This window comes from Schistocerca gregaria, unplaced genomic scaffold, assembly GCF_023897955.1.
Source record: "Schistocerca gregaria isolate iqSchGreg1 unplaced genomic scaffold, iqSchGreg1.2 ptg000378l, whole genome shotgun sequence".
NCBI classification, from domain to species: domain Eukaryota; kingdom Metazoa; phylum Arthropoda; class Insecta; order Orthoptera; family Acrididae; genus Schistocerca; species Schistocerca gregaria.
In genome coordinates, this window is record NW_026061824.1 from 20,631,353 (window position 1) to 20,654,932 (window position 23,580).

Below are 23,580 nucleotides of genomic sequence, written 5' to 3' on the forward strand. Positions count from 1 at the left end.
AGAAGCTTCATCTGTGTTCTACTATGGTGCTTTTAGAGTCTCCGCATACCGCAGCACGCGACATAGCTTTGCAGACGATAAGTACAACCGTTTCAGAGAGAAGAGCGGCCAATGTGACGATCTGGCTTTAAGTCGATTCGATAACAAATGACGAAAACGAACGGATTTCTCAGGTTTTTACTACATATGAACACTTTTCACATTCTCCCGTGCAACTCGGCTGCTAGTCCTCCTTTCATGCAATATCTTAAGGTCCTAGCTCATGTCCAAGGCACCAAAGCCAGCTAAGAAGTCAATAATCGATACCTAAAACTTGAATTATACTACTTCTTACTGGCTATTACATCAACTTAGAAGCTTCATCTGTATTCTACTATGGTGATTTTATTGTCTCCGCATACCGCAGCACGCGACATAGCTTTGCAGACGATAAGTACAACTGTTTCAGAGAGAAGAGCGGCCAATGTGACGATCTGGCTTTAAGTCGATTCGATAACAAATGACGAAAACGGACGGATTTCTCAGGTTTTTACTACATATGAACACTTTTCACATTCTTCCCTGCAACTCGGCTGCTAGTCCTCCTTTCATGCAGATTCTTCAGATCCTAGCTCATGTCCAAGGCATCAAAGCCAGCTAAAAAGTCAATAATCGATACCTAAAACTTGAATTGTACTACTTCTTACTGGCTATTACATCAACTTAGAAGCTTCATCTGTGTTCTACTATGGTGCTTTTAGTGTCTCCGCATACCGCAGCACGCGACATAGCTTTGCAGACGATAAGTACAGCCGTTTAAGAGAGAAGAGCGGCCAAGTGACGATCTGGCTTTAAGTCGATTCGATAACAAATGACGAAAACGGACGGATTTCTCAGGTTTTTACTACATATGAACACATTTCACATTCTCCCGTACAACGCGGCCGCTAGTCCTCCTTTCATGCAGAATCTTAAGGTCCTAGCTCATGTCCAAGGCACCAAAGCCAGCTAAAAAGTCAATAATCGATACCTAAAACTTGAATTGTACTACTTCTTACTGGCTATTACATCAACTTAGAAGCTTCATCTGTGTTCTACTATGGTGCTTTTAGTGTCTCCGCATACCGCATCACGCGACATAGCTTTGCAGGCGATAAGTACAACCGTTTCAGAGATAAGAGCGGCCAATGTGACGATCGGGCTTTAAGTCGATTCGATAACAAATGACGAAAACGGACGGATTTCTCAGGTTTTTACTACATATGAACACTTTTCACATTCTCCCGTGCAACGCGGCTGCTAGTCCTCCTTTCATGCTGAATCTTAAGGTCCTAGCTCATGTCCAATGCTCCAAAGCCAGCTAAAAAGTAAATAATCCGTACCCAAAACTTGAATTGTACTACTTCTTACTGGCTATTACACCAACTTAGAAGCTTCATCTGTGTTCTACTATGGTGCTTTTAGAGTCTCCGCATACCGCAGCACGCGACATAGCTTTGCAGACGATAAGTACAACCGTTTCAGAGAGAAGAGCGGCCAATGTGACGATCTGGCTTTAAGTCGATTCGATAACAAATGACGAAAACGAACGGATTTCTCAGGTTTTTACTACATATGAACACTTTTCACATTCTCCCGTGCAACTCGGCTGCTAGTCCTCCTTTCATGCAATATCTTAAGGTCCTAGCTCATGTCCAAGGCACCAAAGCCAGCTAAGAAGTCAATAATCGATACCTAAAACTTGAATTATACTACTTCTTACTGGCTATTACATCAACTTAGAAGCTTCATCTGTATTCTACTATGGTGATTTTATTGTCTCCGCATACCGCAGCACGCGACATAGCTTTGCAGACGATAAGTACAACTGTTTCAGAGAGAAGAGCGGCCAATGTGACGATCTGGCTTTAAGTCGATTCGATAACAAATGACGAAAACGGACGGATTTCTCAGGTTTTTACTACATATGAACACTTTTCACATTCTTCCCTGCAACTCGGCTGCTAGTCCTCCTTTCATGCAGATTCTTCAGATCCTAGCTCATGTCCAAGGCATCAAAGCCAGCTAAAAAGTCAATAATCGATACCTAAAACTTGAATTGTACTACTTCTTACTGGCTATTACATCAACTTAGAAGCTTCATCTGTGTTCTACTATGGTGCTTTTAGAGTCTCCGCATACCGCAGCACGCGACATAGCTTTGCAGACGATAAGTACAACCGTTTCAGAGAGAAGAGCGGCCAATGTGACGATCTGGCTTTAAGTCGATTCGATAACAAATGACGAAAACGGACGGATTTCTCAGGTTTTTACTACATATGAACACTTTTCACATTCTCCCGTGCAACTCGGCTGCTAGTCCTCCTTTCATGCAGAATCTTAAGGTCCTAGCTCATGTCCAAGGCACCAAAGCCAGCTAAAAAGTCAATAATCGATACCTAAAACTTGAATTGTACTACTTCTTACTGGCTATTACATCAACTTCGAAGCTTCATCTGTGTTCTACTATGGTGCTTTTAGTGTCTCCGCATACCGCATCACGCGACATAGCTTTGTAGGCGATAAGTACAACCGTTTCAGAGAGAAGAGCGGCCAATGTGACGATCTGGCTTTAAGTCGATTCGATAACAAATGACGAAAACGGACGGATTTCTCAGGTTTTTACTACATATGAACACATTTCACATTCTCCCGTGCAACGCGGCTGCTAGTCCTCCTTTAATGCAGAATCTTAAGGTCCTAGCTCATGTCCAAGGCTCCAAAGCCAGCTAAAAAGTAAATAATCAGTACCTAAAACTTGTATTGTACTACTTCTTTCTGGCTATTACATCAACGTAGAAGCTTCATCTGTGTTTTACCATGGTGCTTTTAGTGTCTCCGCACACCGCAGTACGCGACATAGCTTTGCAGACGATAAGTACAACCGTTTCAGAGAAAAGAGGGGCCAATGTGACGATCTGGCTTTAAGTCGATTCGATAACAAATGACGAAAACGGACGGAATTCTCAGGTTTTTACTACATATGAATACTCTTCACATTCTCCCGTGCAACTCGGCTGCTAGTCCTCCTTTTGATGCAGAATCTTAAGGTCGTAGCTCATATCCAAGGCACCAAAGCCAGCTAAAAAGTCAATAATCGATACCTAAAACTTGAATTGTACTACTTCTTACTGGCTATTACATCAACTTAGAAGCTTCATCTGTGTTCTACTATGGTGCTTTTAGTGTCTCCGCATACCGCATCACGCGACATAGCTTTGCAGGCGATAAGTACAACCGTTTCAGAGAGAAGAGCGGCCAATTTGACGATCAGGCTTTAAGTCGATTCGATAACAAAAGACGAAAACGGACGGATTTCTCAGGTTTTTACTACATATGAACACTTTTCACATTCTCCCGTGCAACTCGGCTGCTGGTCCTCCTTTCATGCAGAATCTTAAGGTCCTAGCTCATGTCCAAGGAACCAAAGCCAGCTAAAAAGTCAATAATCGATACCTAAAACTTGAATTGTACTACTTCTTACTGGCTATTACATCAACTTAGAAGCTTCATCTGTGTTCTACTATGGTGCTTTTAGTGTCTCCGCATACCGCATCACGCGACATAGCTTTGCAGGCAATAAGTAGAACCGTTTCAGAGAGAAGAGCGGCCAATGTGACGATCTGGCTTTAAGTCGATTCGATAACAAATGACGAAAACGGACGAATTTCTCAGGTTTTTACTACATATGAACACATTTCACATTCTCCCGCGCAACGCGGCTGCTAGTCCTCCTTTCATGCAGAATCTTAAGGTCCTAGCTCATGTCCAAGGCTCCAAAGCCAGCTAAAAAGTAAATAATCAGTACCTAAAACTTGAATTGTACTACTTCTTACTGGCTATTACATCAACTTAGAAGCTTCATCTGTGTTCTACCATGGTGCTTTTAGTGTCTCCGCACACCGCAGTACGCGACATAGCTTTGCAGACGATAAGTACAACCGTTTCAGAGAAAAGAGGGGCCAATGTGACGATCTGGCTTTAAGTCGATTCGATAACAAATGACGAAAACGGACGGATTTCTCAGGTTTTTACTACATATGAACACTTTTCACTTTCTCCCGTGCAACTCGGCTGCTAGTCCTCCTTTCATGCAGAATCTTAAGGTCCTAGCTCATGTCCAAGGCACCAAAGCCAGCTAAAAAGTCAATAATCGATACCTAAAACTTGAATTGTACTACTTCTTACTGGCTATTACATCATCTTAGAAGGTTCATCTGTGTTCCACTATGGTGCTTTCAGTGTCTCCGCATACCGAAGCACGCGACAAAGCTTTCCAGACGATAAGTACAACCGTTTCAGAGAGAAGAGCAGCCAGTGTGACGATCTGGCTTTAAGTCGATTCGATAACAAATGACGAAAACGGACGGATTTCTCAGGTTTTTACTACATATGAACACTTTTCACATTCTCCCGTGCAACTCGGCTGCTAGTCCTCCTTTCATGCAGAATCTTAAGGTCATAGCTCATGTCCAAGGCACCAAAGCCAGCTAAAAAGTCAATAATCGATACCTAAAACTTGAATTGTACTACTTCTTACTGGCTATTACATCGACTTAAAACTTCATCTGTGTTCTACTATGGTGATTTTATTGTCTCCACATACCGCAGCACGCGACATAGCTTTGCATACGATAAGTACAACCGTTTCAGAGAGAAGAGCGGCCAATGTGACGATCGGGCTTTAAGTCGATTCGATAACAAATGACGAAAACGTACGGATTTCTCAGGTTTCTACTACATATGAACACATTTCACATTCTCCCGTGCAACTCGGCTGCTAGTCCTCCTTTCATGCAGAATCTTATGGTCCTAGCTCATGTCCAAGGCACCAAAGCCAGCTAAAAAGTCAATAATCGATACCTAAAACTTGAATTGTACTACTTCTTACTGGCTATTACATCGACTTAGAAGCTTCATCTGTGTTCTACTATGGTGATTTTATTGTCTCCACATACCGCAGCACGCGACATAGCTTTGCAGACGATAAGTACAACCGTTTCAGAGAGAAGAGCGGCCAATGTGACGATCGGGCTTTAAGTCGATTCGATAACAAATGACTAAAACGTACGGATTTCTCAGGTTTCTACTACATATGAACACATTTCACATTCTCCCGTGCAACTCGGCTGCTAGTCCTCCTTTCATGCAGAATCTTCAGGTCCTAGCTCATGTCCAAGGCACCAAAGCCAGCTAAAAAGTCAATAATCGATACCTAAAACTTGAATTATACTACTTCTTACTGGCTATTACATCAACTTAGAAGCTTCATCTGTGTTCTACTATGGTGCTTTTAGTGTCTCCGCATACCGCAGCACGCGACATAGCTTTGCAGACGATAAGTACAGCCGTTTCAGAAAGAAGAGCGGCCAAGTGACGATCTGGCTTTAAGTCGATTCGATAACAAATGACGAAAACGGACGGATTTCTCATTTTTTTTACTACATATGAACACTTTTCATATTGTCCCGTGCAACTCGGCTGCTAGTCCTCCTTTCATGCAGAATCTTAACTTCCTAGCTCATGTCTAAGGCACCAAATCCATCTAAGAAGTCAATAATCGATACCTAAAACTTGAATTGTACTACTTCTTACTGGCTATTACATCGACTTAGAAGCTTCATCTGTGTTCTACTATGGTGATTTTATTGTCTCCGCATACCGCAGCACGCGACATAGCTTTGCAGACGATAAGTACAACCGTTTCAGAGAGAAGAGCGGCCAATGTGACGATCTGGCTTTAAGTCAATTCGATAACAAATGACGAAAACGGACGGATTTCTCAAGTTTTTACTACATATGAACACTTTTCACATTCTCCCGTGCAACTCGGCTGCTAGTCCTCCTTTCATGCAAAATCTTAAGGTCCTAGCTCATGTCGAAGGCACCAAAGCCAGCTAAAAAGTAAATAATCAGTACCTAAAACTTGAATTGTACTACTTCTTACTGGCTATTACATCAACTTAGAAGCTTCATCTGTCTTCTACTATGGTGCTTTTAGTGTCTCCGCATACCGCAGCACTCGACATAGCTTTGCAGACGATAAGTAGAACCGTTTCAGAGAGAAGAGCGGCCAATGTGACGATCTGGCTTTAAGTCGATTCGATAACAAATGACGAAAACGGACGGATTTCTCAGGTTTTAACTACATATGAACACTTTTCACATTCTCCCGTGCAACTCGGCTGCTAGTCCTCCTTTCATGCAGAATCTTAAGGTCCTAGCTCATATCCAAGGCACCAAAGCCAGCTAAAAAGTCAATAATCGATACCTAAAACTTGAATTATACTACTTCTTACTGGCTATTACATCAACTTAGAAGCTTCATCTGTGTTCTACTATGGTGCTTTTAGTGTCTCCGCATACCGCATCACGCGACATAGCTTTGCAGGCGATAAGTACAACCGTTTCAGAGAGAAGAGCGGCCAATGTGACGATCTGGCTTTAAGTCGATTCGATAACAAATGACGAAAACGGACGGATTTCTCAGGTTTTTACTACATATGAACACTTTTCACTTTCTCCCGTGCAACTCGGCTGCTAGTCCTCCTTTCATGCAGAATCTTAAGGTCCTAGCTCATGTCCAAGGCACCAAAGCCAGCTAAAAAGTCAATAATCGATACCTAAAACTTGAATTGTACTACTTCTTACTGGCTATTACATCATCTTAGAAGCTTCATCTGTGTTTTACTATGGTGCTTTCAGTGTCTCCGCATACCGCAGCAAGCGACAAAGCTTTCCAGACGATAAGTACAACCGTTTCAGAGAGAAGAGCAGCCAATGTGACGATCTGCCTTTAAGTCGATTCGATAACAAATGACGAAAACGGACGGATTTCTCAGGTTTTTACTACATATGAACACTTTTCACATTCTCCCGTGCAACTCGACTGCTAGTCCTCCTTTCATGCAGAATCTTAAGGTCATAGCTCATGTCCAAGGCACCAAAGCCAGCTAAAAAGTCAATAATCGATACCTAAAACTTGAATTGTACTACTTCTTACTGGCTATTACATCAACTTAGAAGCTTAATCTGTGTTCTACTATGGTGCTTTTAGTGTCTCCGCATACCGCAGCACGCGACATAGCTTTGCAGACGATAAGTACAGCCGTTTCAGAGAGAAGAGCGGCCAAGTGACGATCTGGCTTTAAGGCGATTCGATAACAAATGACGAAAACGGACGGATTTCTCATTTTTTTACTACATATGAACACTTTACATATTTTCCCGTGCAACTCGGCTGCTAGTCCTCCTTTCATGCAGAATCTTAACTTACTAGCTCATGTCCAAGGCACCAAATCCATCAAAGAAGTCAATAATCGATACCTAAAACTTAAATTGTACTACTTCTTACTGGCTATTACATCGACTTAGAAGCTTCATCTGTGTTCTACTATAGTGATTTTATTGTCTCCGCATACCGCAGCACGCGACATAGCTTTGCAGACGATAAGTACAACCGTTTCAGAGAGAAGAGCGGCCAATGTGACGATCTGGCTTTAAGTCGATTCGATAACAAATGACGAAAACGGACGGATTTCTCAGGTTTTTACTACATATGAACACTTTTCACATTCTCCCGTGCAACTCGGCTGCTAGTCCTCCTTTCATGCAGAATCTTAAGGTCCTAGCTCATTTCCAAGGCACCAAAGCCAGGTAAAAAGTCAATAATCGATACCTAAAACTTGAATTATACTACTTCTTACTGGCTATTACATCAACTTAGAAGCTTCATCTGTGTTCTACTATGGTGCTTTTAGTGTCTCCGCATACCGCAGCACGCGACATAGCTTTGCAGACGATAAGTACAGCCGTTTCAGAGAGAAGAGCGGCCAAGTGACGATCTGGCTTTAAGGCGATTCGATAACAAATGACGAAAACGGACGGATTTCTCATTTTTTTACCACATATGAACACTTTTCATATTGTCCCGTGCAACTCGGCTGCTAGTCCTCCTTTCATGCAGAATCTTAACTTCCTAGCTCATGTCCAAGGCACCAAATCCATCTAAGAAGTCAATAATCGATACCTAAAACTTGAATTGTACTACTTCTTACTGGCTATTACATCGACTTAGAAGCTTCATCTGTGTTCTACTATCGTGATTTTATTTTCTCCGCATACCGCAGCACGCGACATAGCTTTGCAGACGATAAGTACAACCGTTTCAGAGAGAAGAGCGGCAATTGTGACGATCGGGCTTTAAGTCGATTCGATAACAAATGACGAAAACGTACGGATTTCTCAGGTTTCTACTACATATGAACACATTTCACATTCTCCCGTGCAACTCGGCCGCTAGTCCTCCTTTCATGCAGAATCTTAAGGTCCTAGCTCATGTCCAAGGCACCAAAGCCAGCTAAAAAGTCAATAATCGATACCTAAAACTTGAATTATACTACTTCTTACTGGCTATTACATCAACTTAGAAGCTTCATCTGTGTTCTACTATGGTGCTTTTAGTGTCTCCGCATACCGCAGCACGCGACATAGCTTTGCAGACGATAAGTACAGCCGTTTCAGAGAGAAGAGCGGCCAAGTGACGATCTGGCTTTAAGTCGATTCGATAACAAATGACGAAAACGGACGGATTTCTCAGGTTTTTACTACATATGAATACTTTTCACGTTCTCCCGTGCAACTCTGCTGCTAGTCCTCCTTTAATGCAGAATCTTAAGGTCCTAGCTCATGTCCAAGGCACCAAAGCCAGCTAAAAAGTCAATAATCGATACCTAAAACTTGAATTGTACTACTTCTTACTGGCTATTACATCAACTTAGAAGCTTCATCTGTGTTCTACCATGGTGCTTTTAGTGTCTCCACACACCGCAGTACGCGACATAGCTTTGCAGACGATAAGTACAACCGTTTCAGAGAAAAGAGGGGCCAATGTGACGATCTGGCTTTAAGTCGATTCGATAACAAATGACGAAAACGGACGGATTTCTCAGGTTTTTACTACATATGAACACTTTTCACATTCTCCCGTGCAACTCGGCTGCTAGTCCTCCTTTCATGCAGAATCTTAAGGTCCTAGCTCATATCCAAGGCACCAAAGCCAGCTAAAAAGTCAATAATCGATACCTAAAACTTGAATTGTACTACTTCTTACTGGCTATTACATCAACTTAAAAGCTTCATCTGTGTTCTACTATGGTGCTTTTAGTGTCTCCGCATACCGCATCACGCGACTTAGCTTTGCAGGCGATAAGTACAACCGTTTCAGAGAGAAGAGCGGCCAATGTGACGATCTGGCTTTAAGTCGATTCGATAACAAAAGACGAAAACGGACGGATTTCTCAGGTTTTTACTACATATGAACACTTTTCACATTCTCCCGTGCAACTCGGCTGCTAGTCCTCCTTTCATGCAGAATCTTAAGGTCCTAGCTCATGTCCAAGGAACCAAAGCCAGCTAAAAAGTCAATAATCGATACCTAAAACTTGAATTGTACTACTTCTTACTGGCTATTACATCAACTTAGAAGCTTCATCTGTGTTCTACTATGGTGCTTTTAGTGTCTCCGCATACCGCATCACGCGACATAGCTTTGCAGGCAATAAGTAGAACCGTTTCAGAGAGAAGAGCGGCCAATGTGACGATCTGGCTTTAAGTCGATTCGATAACAAATGACGAAAACGGACGAATTTCTCAGGTTTTTACTACATATGAACACATTTCACATTCTCCCGCGCAACGCGGCTGCTAGTCCTCCTTTCATGCAGAATCTTAAGGTCCTAGCTCATGTCCAAGGCTCCAAAGCCAGCTAAAAAGTAAATAATCAGTACCTAAAACTTGAATTGTACTACTTCTTACTGGCTATTACATCAACTTAGAAGCTTCATCTGTGTTCTACCATGGTGCTTTTAGTGTCTCCGCACACCGCAGTACGCGACATAGCTTTGCAGACGATAAGTACAACCGTTTCAGAGAAAAGAGGGACCAATGTGACGATCTGGCTTTAAGTCGATTCGATAACAAATGACGAAAACGGACGGATTTCTCAGGTTTTTACTACATATGAACACTTTTCACTTTCTCCCGTGCAACTCGGCTGCTAGTCCTCCTTTCATGCAGAATCTTAAGGTCCTAGCTCATGTCCAAGGCACCAAAGCCAGCTAAAAAGTCAATAATCGATACCTAAAACTTGAATTGTACTACTTCTTACTGGCTATTACATCATCTTAGAAGCTTCATCTGTGTTCCACTATGGTGCTTTCAGTGTCTCCGCATACCGAAGCACGCGACAAAGCTTTCCAGACGATAAGTACAACCGTTTCAGAGAGAAGAGCAGCCAGTGTGACGATCTGGCTTTAAGTCGATTCGATAACAAATGACGAAAACGGACGGATTTCTCAGGTTTTTACTACATATGAACACTTTTCACATTCTCCCGTGCAACTCGGCTGCTAGTCCTCCTTTCATGCAGAATCTTAAGGTCATAGCTCATGTCCAAGGCACCAAAGCCAGCTAAACAGTCAATAATCGATACCTAAAACTTGAATTGTACTACTTCTTACTGGCTATTACATCGACTTAAAACTTCATCTGTGTTCTACTATGGTGATTTTATTGTCTCCACATACCGCAGCACGCGACATAGCTTTGCATACGATAAGTACAACCGTTTCAGAGAGAAGAGCGGCCAATGTGACGATCGGGCTTTAAGTCGATTCGATAACAAATGACGAAAACGTACGGATTTCTCAGGTTTCTACTACATATGAACACTTTTCACATTCTCCCGTGCAACTCGGCTGCTAGTCCTCCTTTCATGCAATATCTTAAGGTCCTAGCTCATGTCCAAGGCACCAAAGCCAGCTAAGAAGTCAATAATCGATACCTAAAACTTGAATTATACTACTTCTTACTGGCTATTACATCAACTTAGAAGTTTCATCTGTATTATACTATGGTGATTTTATTGTCTCCGCATACCGCAGCACGCGACATAGCTTTGCAGACGATAAGTACAACCGTTTCAGAGAGAAGAGCGGCCAATGTGACGATCTGGCTTTAAGTCGATTCGATAACAAATGACGAAAACGGACGGATTTCTCAGGTTTTTACTACATATGAACACTTTTCACATTCTTCCCTGCAACTCGCCTGCTAGTCCTCCTTTCATGCAGATTCTTCAGATCCTAGCTCATGTCCAAGGCACCAAAGCCAGCTAAAAAGTCAATAATCGATACCTAAAACTTGAATTGTACTACTTCTTACTGGCTATTACATCAACTTAGAAGCTTCATCTGTGTTCTACTATGGTGCTTTTAGAGTCTCCGCATACCGCAGCACGCGACATAGCTTTGCAGACGATAAGTACAACCGTTTCAGAGAGAAGAGCGGCCAATGTGACGATCTGGCTTTAAGTCGATTCGATAACAAATGATGAAAACGGACGGATTTCTCAGGTTTTTACTACATATGAACACTTTTCACATTCTCCCGTGCAACTCGGCTGCTAGTCCTCCTTTCATGCAGAATCTTAAGGTCCTAGCTCATGTCCAAGGCACCAAAGCCAGCTAAAAAGTCAATAATAGATACCTAAAACTTGAATTGTACTACTTCTTACTGGCTATTACATCAACTTCGAAGCTTCATCTGTGTTCTACTATGGTGCTTTTAGTGTCTCCGCATACCGCATCACGCGACATAGCTTTGCAGGCGATAAGTACAACCGTTTCAGAGAGAAGAGCGGCCAATGTGACGATCTGGCTTTAAGTCGATTCGATAACAAATGACGAAAACGGACGGATTTCTCAGGTTTTTACTACATATGAACACATTTCACATTCTCCCGTGCAACGCGGCTGCTAGTCCTCCTTTCATGCAGAATCTTAAGGTCCTAGCTCATGTCCAAGGCTCCAAAGCCAGCTAAAAAGTAAATAATCAGTACCTAAAACTTGTATTGTACTACTTCTTACTGGCTATTACATCAACGTAGAAGCTTCATCTGTGTTTTACCATGGTGCTTTTAGTGTCTCCGCACACCGCAGTACGCGACATAGCTTTGCAGACGATAAGTACAACCGTTTCAGAGAAAAGAGGGGCCAATGTGACGATCTGGCTTTAAGTCGATTCGATAACAAATGACGAAAACGGACGGATTTCTCAGGTTTTTACTACATATGAATACTCTTCACATTCTCCCGTGCAACTCGGCTGCTAGTCCTCCTTTTGATGCAGAATCTTAAGGTCGTAGCTCATATCCAAGGCACCAAAGCCAGCTAAAAAGTCAATAATCGATACCTAAAACTTGAATTGTACTACTTCTTACTGGCTATTACATCAACTTAGAAGCTTCATCTGCGTTCTACTATGGTGCTTTTAGTGTCTCCGCATACCGCAGCACGCGACATAGCTTTGCAGGCGATAAGTACAACCGTTTCAGAGAGAAGAGCGGCCAATGTGACGATCTGGCTTTAAGTCGATTCGATAACAAAAGACGAAAACGGACGGATTTCTCAGGTTTTTACTACATATGAACACTTTTCACATTCTCCCGTGCAACTCGGCTGCTAGTCCTCCTTTCATGCAGAATCTTAAGGTCCTAGCTCATGTCCAAGGAACCAAAGCCAGCTAAAAAGTCAATAATCGATACCTAAAACTTGAATTGTACTACTTCTTACTGGCTATTACATCAACTTAGAAGCTTCATCTGTGTTCTACTATGGTGCTTTTAGTGTCTCCGCATACCGCATCACGCGACATAGCTTTGCAGGCAATAAGTAGAACCGTTTCAGAGAGAAGAGCGGCCAATGTGACGATCTGGCTTTAAGTCGATTCGATAACAAATGACGAAAACGGACGAATTTCTCAGGTTTTTACTACATATGAACACATTTCACATTCTCCCGCGCAACGCGGCTGCTAGTCCTCCTTTCATGCAGAATCTTAAGGTCCTAGCTCATGTCCAAGGCTCCAAAGCCAGCTAAAAAGTAAATAATCAGTACCTAAAACTTGAATTGTACTACTTCTTACTGGCTATTACATCAACTTAGAAGCTTCATCTGTGTTCTACCATGGTGCTTTTAGTGTCTCCGCACACCGCAGTACGCGACATAGCTTTGCAGACGATAAGTACAACCGTTTCAGAGAAAAGAGGGGCCAATGTGACGATCTGGCTTTAAGTCGATTCGATAACAAATGACGAAAACGGACGGATTTCTCAGGTTTTTACTACATATGAACACTTTTCACTTTCTCCCGTGCAACTCGGCTGCTAGTCCTCCTTTCATGCAGAATCTTAAAGTCCTAGCTCATGTCCAAGGCACCAAAGCAAGCTAAAAAGTCGATAATCAGTACCTAAAACTTGAATTGTACTACTTCTTACTGGCTATTACATCATCATAGAAGCTTCATCTGCGTTCTACTATGGTGCTTTTAGTGTCTCCGCATACCGCAGCACGCGACATAGCTTTGCAGACGATAAGTAGAACCGTTTCAGAGAGAAGAGCGGCCAATGTGACGATCTGGCTTTAAGTCGATTCGATAACAAATGACGAAAACGGACGGATTTCTCAGGTTTTTACTACATATGAACACTTTTCACATTCTCCTATCCAACGCGGCTGCTAGTCCTCCTTTCATGCAGAATCTTAAGGACCTAGCTCATGTCCAAGGCACCAAAGCCAGCTAAAAAGTCAATAAACGATACCTAAAACTTGAATTGTACTACTTCTTACTGGCTATTACATCAACTTAGAAGCTTCATCTGTGTTCTACTATGGTGCTTTTAGTGTCTCCGCATACCGCAGCACGCGACATAGCTTTGCAGACGATAAGTACAGCCGTTTCAGAGAGAAGAGCAGCCAAGTGACGATCTGGCTTTAAGGCGATTCGATAACAAATGACGAAAACGGACGGATTTCTCATTTGTTTAATACATATGAACACTTTTCATATTGTCCCGTGCAACTCAGCTGCTAGTCCTCCTTTCATGCAGAATCTTAAGGTCCTAGCTCATGTCCAAGGCACCAAAGCCAGCTAAAATGTCAATAATCGATACTTAAAACTTGAATTGTACTACTTCTTACTGGCTATTACATCATCTTAGAAGCTTCATCTGTGTTCTACTATGGTGCTTTTAGTGTTTCCGCATACCGCAGCACGCGACAAAGCTTTCCAGACGATAAGTACAACCGTTTCAGAGAGAAGAGCAGCCAATGTGACGATCTGGCTTTAAGTCGATTCGATAACAAATGACGAAAACGGACGGATTTCTCAGGTTTTTACTACATATGAACACTTTTCACATTGTTCCGTGCAACTCGGCTGCTAGTCCTCCTTTTGATGCAGAATCTTAAGGTCCTAGCTCATGTCCAAGGCACCAAAGCCAGCTAAAAAATCAATAATCGATACCTAAAACTTGAATTGTACTACTTCTTACTGGCATTTACATCAACTTAGAAGCTTCATCTGTGTTCTACTATGGTGCTTTTAGTGTCTCCGCATACCGCAGCACCCGACATAGCTTTGAAGACGATAAGTACAACCGTTTCAGAAAGAAGAGCGGCCAATGTGACGATCTGGCTTTAAGTCGATTCGATAACAAATGACGAAAACGGACGGATTACTCAGGTTTTTACTACATATGAATACTTTTCACATTCTCCCGTGCAACTCTGCTGCTAGTCCTCCTTTAATGCTGAATCTTAAGGTCCTAGCTCATGTCCAAGGCACCAAAGCCAGCTAAAAAGTCGATAATCAGTACCTAAAAATGAATTGTACTACTTCTTACTGGCTATTACATCATCTTAGAAGCTTCATCTGTGTTCTACTATGGTGCTTTTAGTGTCTCCACATACCGCAGCACGCGACAAAGCTTTCCAGACGATAAGTACAACCGTTTCAGAGAGAAGAGCAGCCAATGTGACGATCTGGCTTTAAGTCGATTCGATAACAAATGACGAAAACGGACGTATTTCTCAGGTTTTTACTACATATGAACACATTTCACATTCTCCCGTACAACGCGGCTGCTAGTCCTCCTTTCATGCAGAATCTTAAGGTCCTAGATCATGTCCAAGGCACCAAAGCCAGCTAAAAAGTATATAATCGATACCTAAAACTTGAATTGCACTACTTCTTACTGGCTATTACATCAACTTAGAAGCTTCATCTGTGTTCTACTATGGTGCTTTTAGTGTCTCCGCATACCGCATCACGCGACATAGCTTTGAAGGCGATAAGTACAACCGTTTCAGAGAGAAGAGCGGCCAATGTGACGATCTGGCTTTAAGTCGATTCGATAACAAATGACGAAAACGGACGGATTTCTCAGGTTTTTACCACATATGAACACTTTTCACATTCTCCCATCCAACGCGGCTGCTAGTCCTCCTTTCATGCAGAATCTTAAGGTCCCAGCTCATGTCCAAGGCACCAAAACCAGCTAAAAAGTCAATAATCGATACCTAAAACTTGAATTGTACTACATCTTACTGGCTATTACATCATCATAGAAGCTTCATCTGTGTTCTACTATGGTGCTTTTAGTGTCTCCGCATTCCGCAGCACGCATCATAGCTTTGCAGACGATAAGTAGAACCGTTTCAGAGAGAAGAGCGGCCAATGTGACGATCTGGCTTTAAGTCGATTCGATAACAAATGACGAAAACGGACGGATTTCTCTGGTTTTCACTACATATGAACACCTTTCACATTCTCCCGTGCAACTCGGCTGCTAGTCCTCCTTTCATGCAGAATCTTAAGGTCCTAGCTCATGCCCAAGGCACCAAAGCCAGCTAAAAAGTCAATAATCCATACCTAAAACTTGAATTGTACTACTTCTTATTATCTATTACATCAACTTGAAAGCTTCATCTGTGTTCTACTATGTTGATTTTAGTGTCTCCGCATACCGCAGCACGCGACATAGCTTTGCAGACGATAAGTACAACCGTTTCAGAGAGAAGAGCGGCCAATGTGACGATCTGGCTTTAAGTCGATTCTATAACAAATGACGAAAACGGACGGATTTCTCAGGTTTTTACTACATATGAACACTTTTCACATTCTCCCCTGCAGCTCGGCTGCTAGTCCTCCTTTCATGCAGAATCTTAAGGTCCAAGCTCATGTCCAAGGCACCAAAGCCAGCTAAAAAGTCAATAATCGATACCTAAAACTTGAATTGTACTACTTCTTACTGGCTATTACATCATCTTAGAAGCTTCATCTGTGTTGTACTATGGTGCTTTTAGTGTCTCCGCATACCGCAGCACGCGACAAAGCTTTCCAGACGATAAGTACAATCGTTTCAGAGAGAAGAGCAGCCAGTGTGACGATCTGGCTTTAAGTCGATTCGATAACAAATGACGAAAACGGACGGATTTCTCAGGTTTTTACTACATATGAACACTTTTCACATTGTCCCGTGCAACTCGGCTGCTAGTCCTCTTTTTGATGCAGAATCTTAAGGTCCTAGCTCATGTCCAAGGCACAAAAGCCAGCTAAAAAATCAATAATCGATACCTAAAACTTGAATTGTACTACTTCTTACTGGCTATTACATCAACTTAGAAGCTTCATCTGTGTTCTACTATGGTGCTTTTAGTGTCTCCGCATACCGCAGCACGCGACATAGCTTTGCAGACGATAAGTACAACCGTTTCAGAGAGAAGAGCGGCCAATGTGACGATCTGGCTTTAAGTCGATTCGATAACAAATGACGAAAACGGACGGATTTCTCAGGTTTTTAATACATATGAACACTTTTCACATTCTCCCGTGCAACTCGGCTGCTAGTCCTCCTTTCATGCAGAATCTTAAGGTCCTAGCTCATGTCCAAGGCACCAAAGCCAGCAAAAAGTCAATAATCGATACCTAAAACTTGAATTGTACTACTTCTTACTGGCTATTACATCAACTTAGAAGCTTCATCTGTGTTCTACTATGGTGCTTTTAGTGTCTCCGCATACCGCATCACGCGGCATAGCCTTGCAGGCGATAAGTACAACCGTTTCAGAGAGAAGAGCGGCCAATGTGACGATCTGGCTTTAAGTCGATTCGATAACAAATGACGAAAACGGAAGGATTTCTCTGGTTTTTACTACATATGAACACTTTTCACATTCTCCTATCCAACGCGGCTGCTAGTCCTCCTTTCATGCAGAATCTTAAGGTCCTAGCTCATGTCCAAGGCACCAAAGCCAGCTAAAAAGTCAATAATCGATACCTAAAACTTGAATTGTACTACTTCTTACTGGCTATTACATCATCATTGAAGCTTCATCTGTGTTTTACTATGGTGCTTTTAGTGTCTCCGCATACCGCATCACGCGACATAGCTTTGCAAACGATAAGTACAACCGTTTCAGAGAGAAGAGCGGCCAATGTGTCGATCTGGCTTTAAGTCGATTCGATAACAAATGACGAAAACGGACGGATTTCTCAGGTTTTTACTACATATGAACACTTTTCACATTCTCCCGTGCAACTCGGCTGCTCGTCCTCCTTTCATGCAGAATCTTAAGGCCCTAGCTCATGTCGAAGTCACCAAAGCTAGCTAAAAATTCAATAATCAGTACCTAAAACATGAATTGTACTACTTCTTACTGGCTATCACATCAACTTAGAAGCTTCATCTGTGTTCTACTATGGTGCTTTTAGTGTCTCCGCATACCGCAGCACGCGACATAGCTCTGCAGACGATAAGTACAACCGTTTCAGACAGAAGAGCGGCCAATGTGACGATCTGGCTTTAAGTCGATTCGATAACAAATGACGAAAACGGACGAATTTCTCAGGTTTTTACTACATATGAACACTTTTCACATTGTCCCGTGGAACTCGGCTGCTAGTCCTCCTTTTGATGCAGAATCTTAAGGTCGTAGCTCATGTCCAAGGCACCAAAGAAAGCTAAAAAATCAATAATCGATACCTAAAACTTGAATTGTACTACTTCTTACTGGCTATTACATCAACTTAGAAGCTTCATCTGTGTTCTACTATGGTGCTTTTAGTGTCTCCGCATACCGCAGCACGCGACATAGCTTTGAAGACGATAAGTACAACCGTTTCAGAGAGAAGAGCGGCCAATGTGACGATGGGGCTTTAAGTCGATTCGATAACAAATGACGAAAACGGACGGATTTCTCATGTTTTTACTACATATGAACACTTTTCACATTCTCCCGTGCAACTCGGCTGCTAGTCCTCCTTTCATGCAGAATCTTAAGGTCCTAGCTCATGTCCAAGGCACCAAAGCCAGCTAAAAAGTCAAGAATCGATACCTAAAACTGGAATTGTACTACTTCTTACTCGCTATCACATCAACTTAGAAGCTTCATCTGTGTTCTACTATGGTGCTTTTAGTGTCTCCGCATACCGCAGCACGCGACATAGCTCTGCAGACGATAAGTACAACCGTTTCAGACAGAAGAGCGGCCAATGTGACGATCTGGCTTTAAGTCGATTCGATAACAAATGACGAAAACGGACGAATTTCTCAGGTTTTTACTACATATGAACACTTTTCACATTGTCCCGTGGAACTCGGCTGCTAGTCCTCCTTTTGATGCAGAATCTTAAGGTCGTAGCTCATGTCCAAGGCACCAAAGAAAGCTAAAAAATCAATAATCGATACCTAAAACTTGAATTGTACTACTTCCTACTGGCTATTACATCAACTTAGAAGCTTCATCTGTGTTCTACTATGGTGCTTTTAGTGTCTCCGCATACCGCAGCACGCGACATAGCTTTGAAGACGATAAGTACAACCGTTTCAGAGAGAAGAGCGGCCAATGTGACGATGGGGCTTTAAGTCGATTCGATAACAAATGACGAAAACGGACGGATTTCTCATGTTTTTACTACATATGAACACTTTTCACATTCTCCCGTGCAACTCGGCTGCTAGTCCTCCTTTCATGCAGAATCTTAAGGTCCTAGCTCATGTCCAAGGCACCAAAGCCAGCTAAAAAGTCAAGAATCGATACCTAAAACTGGAATTGTACTACTTCTTACTCGCTATCACATCAACTTAGAAGCTTCATCTGTGTTCTACTATGGTGCTTTTAGTGTCTCCGCATACCGCAGCACGCGACATAGCTCTGCAGACGATAAGTACAACCGTTTCAGACAGAAGAGCGGCCAATGTGACGATCTGGCTTTAAGTCGATTCGATAACAAATGACGAAAACGGACGAATTTCTCAGGTTTTTACTACATATGAACACTTTTCACATTGTCCCGTGGAACTCGGCTGCTAGTCCTCCTTTTGATGCAGAATCTTAAGGTCGTAGCTCATGTCCAAGGCACCAAAGAAAGCTAAAAAATCAATAATCGATACCTAAAACTTGAATTGTACTACTTCTTACTGGCTATTACATCAACTTAGAAGCTTCATCTGTGTTCTACTATGGTGCTTTTAGTGTCTCCGCATACCGCAGCACGCGACATAGCTTTGAAGACGATAAGTACAACCGTTTCAGAGAGAAGAGCGGCCAATGTGACGATCTGGCTTTAAGTCGATTCGATAACAACTGACGAAAACGGACGGATTTCTCAGGTTTTTACTACATATGAATACTTTTCACATTCTCCCGTGCAACTCGGCTGCTAGTCCTCCTTTAATGCAGAATCTTAAGGTCCTAGCTCATGTCCAAGGCACCAAAGCCAGCTAAAAGTCAATAATCGATACCTAAAACTTGAATTGTACTACTTCTTACTGGCTATTACATCAACTTAGAAGCTTCATCTGTGTTCTACTATGGTGCTTTTAGTGTCTCCGCATACCACATCACGCGACATAGCTTTGCAGGCGATAAGTACAACCGTTTCAGAGAGAAGAGCGGCCAATGTTACGATCTGGCTTTAAGTCGATTCGATAACAAATGACGAAAACGGACGGATTTCTCAGGTTTTTACTACATATGAACACTTTTCATATTGTCCCGTGCAACTCGGCTGCTAGTCCTCCTTTCATGCAGAATCTTAAGGTCAAAGCTCATGTCCAAGGCACCAAAGCCAGCTATAAAGTCAATAATCGATACCTAAAACTTGAATTGTACTACTTCTCACTTTCTATTACATCATCATAGAAGCTTCATCTGTGTTCTACTATGGTGCTTTTAGTGTCTCCGCATACCGCAGCACGCGACATAGCTTTGCAGACGATAAGTACAATCGTTTCAGTGAGAAGAGCGGCCAATGTGACGATCTGGCTTTAAGTCGATTCGATAACAAATGACGAAATGGACGGATTTCTCATGTTTTTACTACATATGAACACTTTTCACATTGTCCCGTGCAACTCGGCTGCTAGTCCTCCTTTTGATGCAGAATCTTAAGGTCCTAGCTCATGTCCAAGGCATCAAAGCCAGCTAAAAAATCAATAATCGATACCTAAAACTTGAATTGTACTACTTCTTACTGGCTATTACATCAACTTAGAAGCTTCATCTGTGTTCTACTATGGTGCTTTTAGTGTCTCCGCATACCGCAGCACGCGACATAGCTTTGAAGACGATTAGTACAACCGTTTCAGAGAGAAGAGCGGCCAATGTGACGATCTGGCTTTAAGTCGATTCGATAACAAATGACGAAAACGGACGGATTTCTCAGGTTTTTACTACATATGAATACTTTTCACATTCTCCCTTGCAACTCGGCTGCTAGTCCTCCATTCATGCAGAATCTTAAGGTCCTAGATCATGTCCAAGGCACCAAAGCCAGCTAAAAAGTCAATAATCGATACCTAATACTTGAATTGTACTACTTCTGACTGGCTATTACATCAACTTAGAAGCTTCATCTGTGTTCTACTATGGTGCTTTTAGAGTCTCCGCATACCGCAGCACGCGACATAGCTTTGCAGACGATAAGTACAACCGTTTCAGAGAGAAGTGCGGCCAATGTGACGATCTGGCTTTAAGTCGATTCGATAACAAATGACGAAAACGGACGGATTTCTCAGGTTATTACTACATATGAACACTTTTCACATTCTCCTATCCAACGCGGCTGCTAGTCCTCCTTTCATGAGAATCTTAAGGTCCTAGCTCATGTCCAAGGCACAAAAGCCAGCAAAAAAGTCAACAATCGATACCTAAAACTTGAATTGTACTACTTCTTACTGGCTATTACAACATCATAGAAGCTTCATCTGTGTTCTACTATGGAGCTTTTAGTGTCTCCGCACACCACAGCACGCGACATAGCTTTGCAGACGATAAGTACAACCGTTTCAGACAGAAGAGCGGCCAATGTGACGATCTGGCTTTAAGTCGATTCGATAACAAATGACGAAAACGGACGGATTTCTCAGGTTTTTACTACATATGAACACTTTTCACATTGTCCCGTGCAACTCGGCTGCTAGTCCTCCTTTTGATGCAGAATCTTAAGGTCGTAGCTCATGTCCAAGGCACCAAAGCCAGCTAAAAAATCAATAATCGATACCTAAAACTTGAATTGTACTACATCTTACTGGCTATTACATCACTTTAGAAGCTTCATCTGTGTTCTACTACGGTGCTTTTAGTTTCTCCGCATACCGCAGCACGCGACATAGCTTTGCAGACGATAAGTACAACCGTTTCAGACAGAAGAACGGCCAATGTGACGATCTGGCTTTAAGTCGATTCGATAACAAATGACGAAAACGGACGGATTTCTCAGGTTTTTACTACATATGAATACTTTTCACATTCTCGCGTGCAATTCGGCTGCTAGTCCTCCTTTAATGCAGAATCTTAAGGTCCTAGCTCATGTCTAATGCACCAAAGCCAGCTAAAAAGTCAATAATCGATACCTAAAACTTGAATTGTACTACTTCTTACTGGCTATTACATCAACTTAGAAGCTTCATCTGTGTTCTACTATGGTGCTTTTAGTGTCTCCGCATACCGCATCACGCGACATAGCTTTGCAGGCGATAAGTACAACCGTTTCAGAGAGAAGAGCTGCCAATGTGACGATCTGGCTTGAAGTCGATTCGATAACAAATGACGAAAACGGACGGATTTCTCAGGTTTTTACTACATATGAACACTTTTCACATTCTCCCATCCAACGCGGCTGCTAGTCCTCCTTTCATGCAGAATCTTAAGGTCCCAGCTCATGTCCAAGGCACCAAAGCCAGCTAAAAAGTCAATAATCGATACCTAAAACTTGAATTGTACTACTTCTCACTGGCTATTACATCATCATAGAAGCTTCATCTGTGTTCTACTATGGTGCTTTTAGAGTCTCCGCATACCGCAGCACGCGACATAGCTTTGCAGACGATAAGTACAACCGTTTCAGAGAGAAGAGCGGCCAATGTGACGATCTGGCTTTAAGTCGATTCGATAACAAATGACGAAAACGGACGGATTTCTCAGGTTTTTACTACATATGAATACTTTTCACATTCTCGCGTGCAATTCGGCTGCTAGTCCTCCTTTAATGCAGAATCTTAAGGTCCTAGCTCATGTCTAAGGCACCAAAGCCAGCTAAAAAGTCAATAATCGATACCTAAAACTTGAATTTTACTACTTCTTACTGGCTATTACATCAACTTAGAAGCTTCATCTGTGTTCTACTATGGTGCTTTTAGTGTCTCCGCATACCGCATCACGCGACATAGCTTTGCAGGCGATAAGTACAACCGTTTCAGAGAGAAGAGCTGCCAATGTGACGATCTGGCTTGAAGTCGATTCGATAATAAATGACGAAAACGGACGGATTTCTCAGGTTTTTACTACATATGAACACTTTTCACATTCTCCCATCCAACGCGGCTGCTAGTCCTCCTTTCATGCAGAATCGTAAGGTCCCAGCTCATGTCCAAGGCACTAAAGCCAGCTAAAAAGTCAATAATCGATACCTAAAACTTGAATTGTACTACTTCTCACTGGCTATTACATCATCATAGAAGCTTCATCTGTGTTCTACTATGGTGCTTTTAGAGTCTCCGCATACCGCAGCACGCGACATAGCTTTGCAGACGATACGTACAACCGTTTCAGAGAGAAGAGCGGCCAATGTGACGATCTGGCTTTAAGTCGATTCGATAACAAATGACGAAAACGGACGGATTTCTCAGGTTATTACTACATATGAACACTTTTCACATTCTCCTATCCAACGCGGCTGCTAGTCCTCCTTTCATGCAGAATCTTAAGGTCCTAGCTCATGTCCAAGGCACCAAAGCCAGCTAAAAAGTCAACAATCGATACCTAAAACTTGAATTGTACTACTTCTTACTGGCTATTACAACATCATAGAAGCTTCATCTGTGTTCTACTATGGAGCTTTTAGTGTCTCCGCACACCGCAGCACGCGACATAGCTTTGCAGACGATAAGTACAACCGTTTCAGACAGAAGAGCGGCCAATGTGACGATCTGGCTTTAAGTCGATTCGATAACAAATGACGAAAACGGACGGATTTCTCAGGTTTTTACTACATATGAACACTTTTCACATTGTCCCGTGCAACTCGGCTGCTAGTCCTCCTTTTGATGCAGAATCTTAAGGTCGTAGCTCATGTCCAAGGCACCAAAGCCAGCTAAAAAATCAATAATCGATACCTAAAACTTGAATTGTACTACATCTTACTGGCTATTACATCACT